Here is a 12,028-nt window from a genome sequence, read left to right as displayed (position 1 = left end):
AGAGGGGAGGGGTGGAGCAGAAATAGCAGGTCCACAGGTGACTACACTTGAGTGCTGGGGTATGGCCTTTCCAAGATTCAGTTCTCACTGCAAGCAGATTCCTGACCCTAAGGGGTTTTTGAATCTTGTAAGCTGTTTCCATGGTTGCTGGTGAGTGGACTTTCTCCATTGTGAACCCGTGTCACCCTTTCCTAGACAGACAAGGCCTTGGGGATGTTTGCAGAGAGATCACCTATATTCTTTCTCACCTTTACTTCCCCACAAGGCCCTCATTTTTTGACTGGTTCCAGCCATGACAATTCACGCTTGGTTATAGTTACTCCTGGTGTGGTGCTGTGGGTTAATGCGCTGGACTGCAAAGTCGGTTTGAACTGCAAGGTCGGTGGTTCAAACTGCTCTTCAGAAACCCTATACAGGGTCGCTATGAGTGGGAATCAACATGACAGCACTTAACAAAAACAACAATAGTTCAGTGGAAGGATATCTGGTGGTGCAGTAGTTAAGCTCTTGGCTGCTAACGGAAAGGTTGGTGGTTTGAATACACCAGCCACTCTGAGGGAGAAAGATGTAGCAATCTGTTTTTTGGAAACCCCATGGGGCAGTTCTACTCTGTTCTAGATGGTAGCTATGAGTCAGCATGAACTCACTGCATGGCAATGAGTTTGTATATGAGTGTAACTCCTAAATTTAAGATGATGTTTCTTTAATCAAAATGCAACTTTTGAACAGGAGTCCTAGAGTCAGATGAATATGGATTCAAATTCTGGTTCCACTTTTCTTACAAGTTTAAGGGACCTGGTGTGAGTAGCTTAGCTTCTGTAATCCTTAGCTTCTTGGTCTGAAAATTGTGCATGACAGCTTTGGTTTCCTCTTAGGGATTAAATAAGAAAACGTAGTTGCTCCTTCAACAAATATTTACCGGATGCTTTGTACCTGCCAGGCAGCATTCTAGGCACCTTGCCACACTGAGCAAACAGTTGTGGAGGATGTGGTGTATGGAATGAACATTAAAGTATGTGGCAGAGAGGCAGTTTCTTGATAAAAAAGGAAAGGGCCACTTGGATCGTACCACACAGGAGCCTTTGACTTTTGGAAGGTACGCTGTTTGTTAATGCGCTAGTCTACAAAGTCGGTTTGAATTGCAAGGTCGGAGGTTCAAACTCACTAGCTGCTCCTCAGAAACCCTATGGGTCAGAACCAACTCAAAGGCACTTAAAAACAATGTAGTGGGTTGAATAGTGTTCCATAAAAAGTCATGTCCACCAAGAGTCTCAGAATGTGACCTTGTTTGAAAACAAGTTCTCTGCAGATGTAATGACTTAATATGAGAACAAGCTGAATTCGGGTGGGCCCTAAACCAATGACTGGTGTCCATCTAAGAGGAAGGGACACAAAGTGACAGATACAGAAGGAAGGAGACCATGCGAAGACAAGCTTTGAGTGATGCATCTACAACTCAGGGATTGCTGGCAACACCAGAAACAGGGAGGAGAGAGACACGGAAGAGATTCTCTCCAGAACCTCCTGAAAGAACCTACTGGAGACACCTTGATCTTAGACTTCTGGGCTCCAGACAGTGAGAGAATGTATTTGTGTTGATGTGGCCCCCAGTTTATGGGGCCTAGTTATGGCAGTCCTAGGAACTAAACACAGAGGGTCTCCATGGTGGCTTATGCTGCTGGACCTTGATGTATGCCCATCCCAGAAAAGAACTGCCACCAGGTCTACCTCCTTGCCCTCTCACCAGGATGACGTTGACCTTTGGTATCAGGAACAGCTGTCTTCCCAGCCCCGCCGAGCCTGTGTCCTTGGGCCTTTTCCCACAATTCCATTCTTAACACTCAGGTCAGGTGTGTGCCAGCCAGAGAGCACTGTTCAGGCTGCCCTTCTACCTTCCCAAGGAGGCCAACGATGACCCCTGCTGCTTGATGCTCTGGGTCCACTTAGGTGACCGCTGAGGAAGGAAGTAGACCGAAGGATTCTCCAGACCCAGAGAGAAGGCGAATCCAGCTGATCAGTGATGGAAGATTCCTTGATTCAGGACAATGTTCCAGGACCTGCGGGCCTACCCTTCCTTGGACCTCTACAGGTAGAAGTTATTGCCCCTGTCTCAGCCCCCCTGCCTCCTCTCAGCTGCCACTGCCCCTATCTCTAAGGCCTCAGGCTCTGTGGATCTTCCCGCCCCATGCTCTTCTTGTCTGGGCAGAAGAGATGCCAGGGGCCAAAGGAGGGGTTGGGGGCGTGAAGAGCACTGTCCTGGTGTGACAGTTGGCAGAGAGGACACTGTTTTCCCTTGTCCCTGGGATAAGCCAGGTGCTGTCTAACCCAGGAACACTAGGCACTTCCCATAGATATCTGGTCTCTCCTGCTGCCCAGGGTATCTCCCAGGCCTAGTAAGAATGCAGTCTGCAAAGAGTTTCCCTAGTCTGGCTCCTGACAAAACCAGCCCCTCCCCTTCTGTCTCTTTTCAGACTTCTTGGATGAAATTGATTCTCTCTGATCCTCTCATCTCGATACAGCTTGGAGCAGTAGGCCAGCGAACAGGCTTTTTCTTCAGCAAACAGTCTCCCTCATCTGATGAGTCGTATCCATTAAACCCTCAGAGCTGGCGTGTGTGTGTGTGTGTGTGTGTGTGATGTATATGGAGCTGGGAGTAGGGAAGGGAGAATGGGAGGGCACGTAGCTCTCTTAACAGAGCAGTATTGCCCTAGAAGGCAGCAACTCTGCCAATCAAGGCCTGGTCAGGGCAGGGTACAGCTGTCCTCTGGCCATCTGTGTGGGCTGCCTCAGCTACTTGGATACTGATAGGGACAGGCAAAGTCAGTTTTCATTCTCAGAAGGGCCCGGAATGTTCTGTAGAGCTAGTTGACAGGACGTTTCCAGTGCCTCTGACTTGATTCCTGGTTTCCTCTCTGTTCTGATGACCCTGGGCATTTAACCCAGACTTGCAGAGCCCCACATGCTTCTTTGTGCAATGAGCCCCCAATCTCTTCCTCTGCTTTCTATCCTCCAATCCCCAGGGCCAATCAGAGCTGTCTCTAGGAGTTCCAAAACCTACTGCGTGTGCGCTCCTTTGTATGTCTGCTTACTTCTGATTCTTCTTCTTCATTCAGCATACTGAAAGGTTATGGGCTCTCTATGAAGTTTCTCCAACAAGGTTTTCCACCTTGAGTTTTAAGGTTGGGTAGCCTGGATTTGGGGGAGCTGCCATATAATCAGTGTGATGTACAGCCAGTTTCTTAACTTTTCTGTGCCTCAGTCTTCTCATCTGAAAATGGGACCGAAAGCATCTACCTCGTAGAGTTGTTGTAAGACATTCATAAAACCAAGTATGTACAGACCTAGTACAGTAATAGGCACATAGTAGGATCTCAATGACATCTTCCTGATGTGCCATTTCTCCAATGAAATTATCAAACTCTGAAGAGCATTGATTGGATTCTATTTTATTTCTGGATCACCAATGTCAAATACAAAATTTATAACAGAATAAATGCCTGTTTGTATTGTTTTTTTAAAATGATGTTTTGAGTTTTTGAGGAAAGTTTATACAGCAAGTTAGATTCTCATTTGACAATTTCCACACACATTCATTGCTCAGTAGCATTAGTTCCACTTATCACAATGCGTACTTCAATCCTGGTCTGTTTCTTCCGTTTCCAGTACTCTAGTCTCCCAACCCCCCTTATCTTCTATTTTTTGCTTTTGAGTCATTGTTGACCTTTAGGTCTCAAACTGATGTTGTGTCAGTTCCAACTCATAGCGACCCTGTATAGGGTTTCCAAGGAACGGCTGGTGAGCTTGAACCACCGACCTTGCTATTCAAACCGACCTTACAGTCCAGCACATTAGCCCACCGTGCCACACCAGGACTCAGTGCGTACCTGTACCTACCTATATATCAATTTGCCTATGCCCATCCATACATGGGAACACTGAATGGTTTAAAATTAAGAAAGGTGTGCGACAGGGTTGTATTCTTTCACCATACTTATTCAACCTGTATACTGAGCAAATAATCCCAGAAGTTGGTTTATATAAAGAAAAATGTGGCATCAGGATTGGAGGAAGACTCATTAACAACCTGCGATATACAGATGATATAATCTTGCTGCTGAAAGTGAAGAGTACTTAAAATACTTAAAATCCATACCTATCAGTATGGATTGCATCTCCATGTCAACAAAACAAAAATCCTCACTACTGGACCAATAAACAACATTCTTATCAATGGAGAAAAGATTGAAGTTTTCAAGGACTTCATTCTTTTCGGATCAACTATCAACACTCAAGAAATCAAACGTCGTATTGCATTAGGCAAATCTGCTGCACAAGACCTTTTTAAAGTGTTGAAGAGCAAAGATGTCAGCTTGAAGACTAAGGTGTGCCTGACTCAGGCCATGGTATTTTCAATAACCTCATATGCATGTGAAAGCTGGACAGTAAATAAGGAAGACCACAGAAGAATTGATGCATTTGAGTTATGGTGTTGGAGGAGAATATTGGAAATGCTATGGGCTGCCAAAAGAACCAATAATTCTGTGTTGGAAGAAGTGCAGCTGGAGTGCTCCTTGGAGGCCAGGATGGCCAAATTTCGTCTCTCATATTTTGGACATATTGTCAGGAGGGACTAGTCGCTGGAGAAAGATATCATGTTTGGTAAGGTGGAGGGGTCAGAGAAAAAGAGGAAGACCCCCAGTGAGATGGATTGGCAAAGTAGCAGCATCATCAATGGGCTCAAGTGTGGCAACAATTGTGAGGTTGGCCCAGGACTGGGCAGTGTTTCCTTCTGCTGTACATAGGGTCACTATGACTTGGTATTGACTTGATGACACCTAACAACAACAACAACAACAACAACATCCATACCTGGAGTCCTGGTGTGGTACTGGAGGATAAGTGCTAGTCTGCAAGGTCAATTTGAACTGCAAGGTGGCGGTTCAAATCCACCAGCCACTCCTCAGAAACCCTATACAGGATCACTATGAGTTGGAACCAACTTGAAGGCACTTAACAACAACGTCCATATATGCTCAAACACTCGTTTTTGCCTTGACTGTGCTGCGTTCACCAAATCTACGTCCAGCACCACTTTCCCATCACCAAAAAGTACAAATCTCTGTGGTCTAAAGGAGTCCTGGTGTGGCACTGAGGACAAAGCACTGGGCCACTAGGTCGGTTTGAACTACAAGGTCAGTTTTTCAAACTTAACCCTATACAGGGTCTCTATGAGTCAGAACTGACTCAAAGGCACTTCACAACAACAACAACAACAAAAGGAGTCCTGGTGGCACAATGGTTAAGTGGTCAGTTGTTAACAGAGAGTTCAGTGGTTTAAACCTACCAGCCACTCGGCAGGAGAATCATGTGGCATTCTGCTTCCAGGATTTACAGCCTCAGAAACTCCATGGGGTGGTTCTAACTACCCTCCATGGTCACTATGAATTGGAATTGATGGATGGCAGAGGGTTTTGTTTTGACGCACTCTGGTAGTACAGTGTTTAAAGCACTCAGCTGCAATATGTAAGGTCATCAGTTCAAACCCACCAGCTGTTCCATGGGAGAAGGATGTAGAGGTCTGTTTCCACAAAGACTTACAACCTCGGGAATCCTACTGGGCAGTTCTACCCTGTCCTGAAGGGTGGCAAAGAGTCCGAATGGACCCAGTGGCCATGAATTTGGTGTGTGTGTGTGTGTGTGTGTGTGTGTGTGTGATGGTTTAAAGTATAATTTCCGTTTCCATTTCTTCTTCCTGTAAGCACCAGTGAGCCTGGTCTCTCATGTTTATCAATTCATGTGTTCTTATAAAAGAGGGATTATACAGTATTGATCTTTATAGACCTAATTTAGTCCTGTTAGCACTATGCCCTCCAGGTTCCTCCATGTGTTAATATGTTTCCCAGACTCATGACTGTCCTTTACTACTACTCCATTGTATGCAGACATCACAGTTTGCTTATCAATTCATTTGCCTATGGGCGTTTCTGTGTTTTCCACTTGTTGTGAATGAAGCAGCAGTGAACATAAGCAGTACATATCATTAGTTTTAGGGCTCTAGGGGTGTGGTTCTGTGGGTTAATGCGCTGGACTGCAAAACTGGTTAGAACCCAAGGTCGCTGGTTCAAGCTCACCAGTCTCTCCTTGGAGACCCTATCCAGGGTCGTTCTCTCAACTACACTCACACAGCCAGCCTTCCACATCCATGGATTCAACCAATTCCAGACTGGAAATATATTTTTGGGAAAAAAAAGTAATTAAGTGGTAAAAACAGTCCCTCAAAGGCTAAAAGGAGTGTAAAGTACTTTAAAAACACATTTACATTGCATTAGGGATTTATGTAATCTAGAGATGATTTACTTGTACTTGTTGTTATGTTCCGTGGAGTCGGTTCCGACCCATAACGACCCTGTACAGGGTTTCCGAGGCTGTAAATCTTTACAGGAGCAGAAAGCCTCATCTTTTTCCCGTGGAACAGCTGGTAGTTTCAAACTGCGGACCTTGAGGTTTGCAGCCTGATTCATAACCACTACGCCACTAGAGCTCCTCCAGCGAAATGGATTGGCAAAGTGGCAGCATTAATGGGCTCAAGCATGGCAATAGTTGTGAGGTTGGCCCAGGATCCAGCAGTGTTTTTTTCTGTTATGTATAGGGTCACTATGAGTCGGTACTGACTCAATGGCACCTTACAACAACCACAGAGATAATTTCAGAGTCTTGGTGTGGCTTTGGAGGATAAGCACTGGACTGCAAGGTCAGTTCAAACTCAACAGCCACTCTGTGAGTCGGAACTGACTCTATGGCACTTAACAACTGGTGTTGTTGTTGTTAAGTGCCATTGAGTTAATTCCGACCTATAGTAACTCTGTACAGGATTTCTGAGGAGCAGCTGGTGAGCTTGAACTGCCGACCTTGCAGTTCAAACGGCTTTGCAGTATGGCACATTAACCCACAGTGCCACATCAGGTAACAACAATAGCAGGGCTATTTTAAAATATGTGTTCAGGTGATATGCAAACACTAGGCCAATCACCTTCAAATACTAAGGGATGACTTTATACTTATGAGTGGAATTGCTGGAGAAAACACCAGACCATTTTCCATAGTAATTAAACCATTTTTCAGTCCCACCAGCCATGGATAGTTTTTAAATTTCAGGCAGAATATATCCAAAGGTCATATTTTTACTCTAGTGGGCTTTTTAAACTTTTCCCATCTGAATTAAAGACCATCAATAGATTTGATGCTTTCGACAGAAATGACCAAAGACCAGAAGAGTTGTAGGATGACATCAAGGACATCGTACAGAAATCTAGCAAAAGGTCATTAAAAAGACAGGAAAGAAAGAAAAGACCAAAAAGAGATTCTGAAACTTGCTCTTGAGCATTGAGAAGCTAAAGCAAATGGAAGAAAGGAGGAGGAAAAAGAGCTGAACAGAACATTTCTAAGGGCAGTTCCAGAAGACGAAGTCAAACATTGTAATGAAATGTGCAAAGAAAAGCTAAAGGGAAGAACATACTCAGCATTCCTCACACCAAAAGGCCTGAAGAAGACATTTAAGCCTCCACTTGCAATATTGAAGGATTCCATGGGCAAAAGTTTGAATGACACCGGGAACATCAAAAAAAGGTGGAAGGAGGTTTGGGAACTAGACTCTGCAGTAGCTTGACACCACAGAGACAAGAAATTTATCTGTAAATAATATTTTCTAAGTCAAATGTACGAAGTGCTGGAAGTATATGGTGAAGACTTCAGAAGAGACTCTTGCCTTCAGATCTTTAAATATAGCAGCAGGTGCTTGCTGAAGACCACTTAGCCAGAACACGACTACCTAGGAGGTGACTGATAGACTCGGATATAAATATCTAGGGAGCAAGCAGGTAGGATGACATGGACCAGCAACTGAAGAAAACACCAAGGAAGAGTTGCCATAAATGAATGATGAAAAGGCCCACACTGGGACTAAGCCAAGCCAAATCAAGCTACACCAAGTGCCAAAGGCACCTGCCAATGATACACCATGGGCCTCACAGGATGATAATGTATGTACTATGATACTAACCTTCATTTAGATTGTCGAAGAGGAGGAGTCCTCCGCTGACTGATACTTAGAATGCCTAATAAGAGGTGAATTCACCCATCCTAGAAGGGGACTTACTTTTACATCTTTGGAATATCTGAAAGAAGAGTCTGAGCAAGAGCTTGCTCAACAGGTTTTATAGATAAACCACTACTTGAACATTCTTTGGAATATATGGAAAAGGGGGCAAAACAGAATCTGCCTCAACAGGTTTGCCAGAGAGAGTCCTCTGGAGTACTCTGAACTCATGACTGGCAAGAAGCTTCCTCCTGGAGAAATAGCTGGTATTGACTTAACAGATCCGAAACAGCTGTCAGAATTTACTAGGAAAAAGTCTAGAAAGAACAAAGAATATTATGACCCAGAAACACTCGCCTGTCCTCAGAGTGTGTGCTCAGGAAAGTTTAGGGATAAATCAGCCTTGAGAAAGCATCTCCTAGTTTATGGTATGTGCAGAATGTGGGGAAGCTTTCATTGAGAATTCAAAATTAAAACATTTTTCTGGCTCACACTGGAGAGAAGCTGTATCAGTACATATTTGAAGGGCGCAGAAAGCGCTTTTCCCTGGACTTTAGTTTGCGTACGCATGTACAAATCCACTTTAGACAGAAACACTTTTTGTGTCCCTTTCAAGATTGCAACAAGAAGTTTATTCAACTAACCTGAAATCTCACAACTTAACTTATGTGAAGATCCAAAAAAAGAACCACTGAAAAAGAAGATATGCCTCAAACAGGATAAGCCTCTTAAGACAAGAGGGATTAAGAGTAAATATGCCTCTTAATTATTGCTTTTAGAAGGTAATTTTTAAATCAAACATACCTAAAAGCCATAACGTTTTCATTTTCTACTGTTTAGCTCTTATGTCTTTTAATGCTACTTTTGTTAATACTAGAGATTGAAGATTTTGCTACAGATTGTCAATAAATGAACAAATAGTTATGTATTTCAAAAAATAGACATGATTTTGATTCTTTTTTTAATGATTGTATCAAACCCATATTGAAATCACATTTAGATGTGAGTTGGGTTAGGTGATAAGTGTTACCCAGTTCAATTCATTTTAGATCTTTGAAACTAACACTCTAAAATATGCTAAATTTGTAGGAAAAAAACTAAGAAACTATTAAGATATAATTTCATTGCCTATGTAACTAGCAAAAAAGAAAATGTGCAATGTATACTTACAGGAGAAGACCAAAGGTAAGAGGGAAGTCATAAAATATAGGAAGTTTTCTCTTTTTCTATAGGTACAATGAAATCTGTTGTATTTATGTACTGTGGGAGAAAATTCAGAGAAAGTAGTTAAATATCTTGAATAAGGAGGGAAATTGATTGCCCAGAAATGACCGGTAACAATTAAAGTTTTAGCTCTAGTGTGAGGCTTAGTTCAGGCGAACAGCTTTTTGGGAATAGCATCAACACATTAAACATGCATACTAATTTTAAGATTCATCTTCATTTAAAAAATGTTAGAATCTAAAAGCAAGTATATATTAATATCAAGGGGGGAAAAACATATCCCACTTTTTCACTTGAGCGTGAATGAGCTGTTTCTGTGAAATTTAAGAATGGCATGTATGTCTTTATTTCTATAGAAATGTAGGTCCTGAGTCTCAAACCCAGCATAAAAAGAATGTTGGGTACAGAATCCATTTGAAAGTTTGGAATTTCCTGTACATCAAGCATTCAAGTATAGACTTTAGGATGAAAAGTTGTATCTAAGGATGATCAAGTGCTTTTGTCCAGGATTTGCTTTTGCCTAGGTTGGGATGATGGTACCAGTGGGCTTCTGCTTTGGGGATAAATCTGGACAGCATCTGGAGTTTCAAGGAGACTTTCAATAGGGAGCAACACCAGGCCATGACTCAAGGCTGATTTACTTTATGAAATTGCTTTCTGGAGCACAAAAGCTCAGTTTTAAGAAATTTAAAGCTTATATTTACAATACAAACAATATTAATCTTGTTAAGTGCTATTGAATGGATTCCTACCCAAAGTGACCCAAAGTGACCCCAAAGTGACCCCGTATAGGGTTTCCAAGAAGCATCTGCTGATTTTGAACCTCTGACTTTACAGTCCAATGTTTATCCTATAGTGCCATACCAGGGCTCCATATTAATCTTGCTGTTGTTAAGTGCTGTCGAGTCGATTCTGACCCATAGGGACCCTGTTGGCTAGGATTTTGTTGTTGTTGTTGTTAAACTTGTTTGCATCTTTATTCTTAAGGGATATTGGTCTGTACTTTTGTTTTTGTGACATCTTTCCCTGGTTTCTGCCACTCATCTTGTTAAGTATCAGGGTTATTCTGGCTTCACAGGAAGAGTTTGGTAAAGTTCTTTCCTCTTCTAAGTTTCTAAGTAGATTGGGTAGGATTGTTGTTAGCATTTCTCTGAATGTTTGGTAGAATTCTCCAGTGTTCATCTGGTCCTTGGCCTTTTTGTTGTTGTTGGCAGTTTTTATGATGACATCTTCAATCTCTTTTTTTGTAATGGGTCTGTTTCAATTTTCTACCTCTGTGCTAGTTTGGGTAGGTAATGTGTTTCTAGGAATTTGTCCATTTCATCTAGGTTTTCAAATTTGTTGGAATATAATTTTTCATGATAATCAGTTGTAATCTTCTTTACCTCTGTTGAATTGGTTGTGATGTCACTGATTATACTTCTTAATTTTGTTATTTGTCTCATGTGGTTTTTTTTCTTTTGTCAATCTAACCAGTGGTTTGTCTATTTTACTGATATTTTCAAAGAACCAACTTCTGGTTTAGTTGCTTTTTTTCATTATCACTGCCCGATCCTATACCATCCTCACAATTGTTGTTACATTTGACATCCATTTTGGTATTTTCTCTATTTCCTATCTATTTAATGACCTTTTTGCTTTCTTCCTGTATTTACTCTTGATGTCATCCCACGGCTCTTCTGGTCTTCAATCATTAATGTCTAATCCATCAAATTGTTCTTGAGATGGTCTCTAAATTCCAGTGGAATATGTTCAAGATCATATTTTGACTTTTGTGGACTTGCTTTAATTTTCTTCAGCATCGGCTTGAATTTGCTGATGAGCAATTGATGCTCTGTTCCACAGCCTGACAATGGTCTTGTTTTGGCTGATGGTATGGAGCTTTACCTCCTCTTCCCACAGATGGAATCAATTTGATTCCTGTGTATTCCATCTGGTTAGGTTCATGTGTATTTTTTGTTTAAACAATAAAGAAGTTATTGATCATGTGACATTCTATCAAGCTATCTCCAGCATCATTTCTATCCCCATGGCCACATTTTCCATCTATCACCTTCCTCTTTGTTTCCAACCTTTGCATTCCAATAACCAGTAATTATCAATACATTTTTATTACAGGTTTGATTAACTTCAGACTGAAGAAGTTGGTAGAATTTTTCAGTTTCATCATCATTGACTTTGGTGGTTGATGTGTAAATTTGAACAATAGTGCTGTTAACTGGTCTCACTTGTAGGCCTATAGATATTATCCTATCACAGACAGCATTGTATTTCAAGATCATATCTTGAAATGTTCTTTTTGGCAATGGATGCAACATCATTCCTCTTGGATTTGTTGTTTCTAACAAAGTAAGCCATATGATTGTCAGATTCAAAATGGCCCAAACCAGTCCATTTTAGCTCACTAATGCCTAGGATATTGATGTTTATGTGTTCCATTTCATTTTTGACAACTTCCAGTTGTCCTAGATTCATACTTTGTACATTTCATGTTCTGATTATTAATGGATGTTTTCAGCTATTTCTCCTCATTTTGAGTTGTGCCCCTTCAAAAAATAAAGGTCCTGCGAGTTTTATTTCATTCACATCATCATGGTCACCTTGACTTTGAGGAATTAGCTCTTCTTCAGTCATATTTTGAGTAACTTTCAGTCTGAAGGGCTTGTCTTCTGTCATTATATCTAACAATATTCGGCTGTTATTCACAAG

The 12,028-nt window shown here is 41.7% G+C and overlaps 1 pseudogene; it reads left to right on the top strand.

Annotated features, from left to right (window-relative positions):
* Window positions 1–5,657: 5,657 nt before the first annotated feature.
* On the top strand, window positions 5,658–8,790 carry LOC102820661 (annotated as a pseudogene).
* The last annotated feature ends 3,238 nt before the right edge of the window (window positions 8,791–12,028 follow it).

Source organism: Chrysochloris asiatica, unplaced genomic scaffold (assembly GCF_000296735.1).
Source record: "Chrysochloris asiatica unplaced genomic scaffold, ChrAsi1.0 scaffold00101, whole genome shotgun sequence".
Taxonomy (NCBI): Eukaryota; Metazoa; Chordata; class Mammalia; order Afrosoricida; family Chrysochloridae; genus Chrysochloris; species Chrysochloris asiatica.
This window is presented reverse-complemented; position numbering and strand designations above follow the sequence as displayed.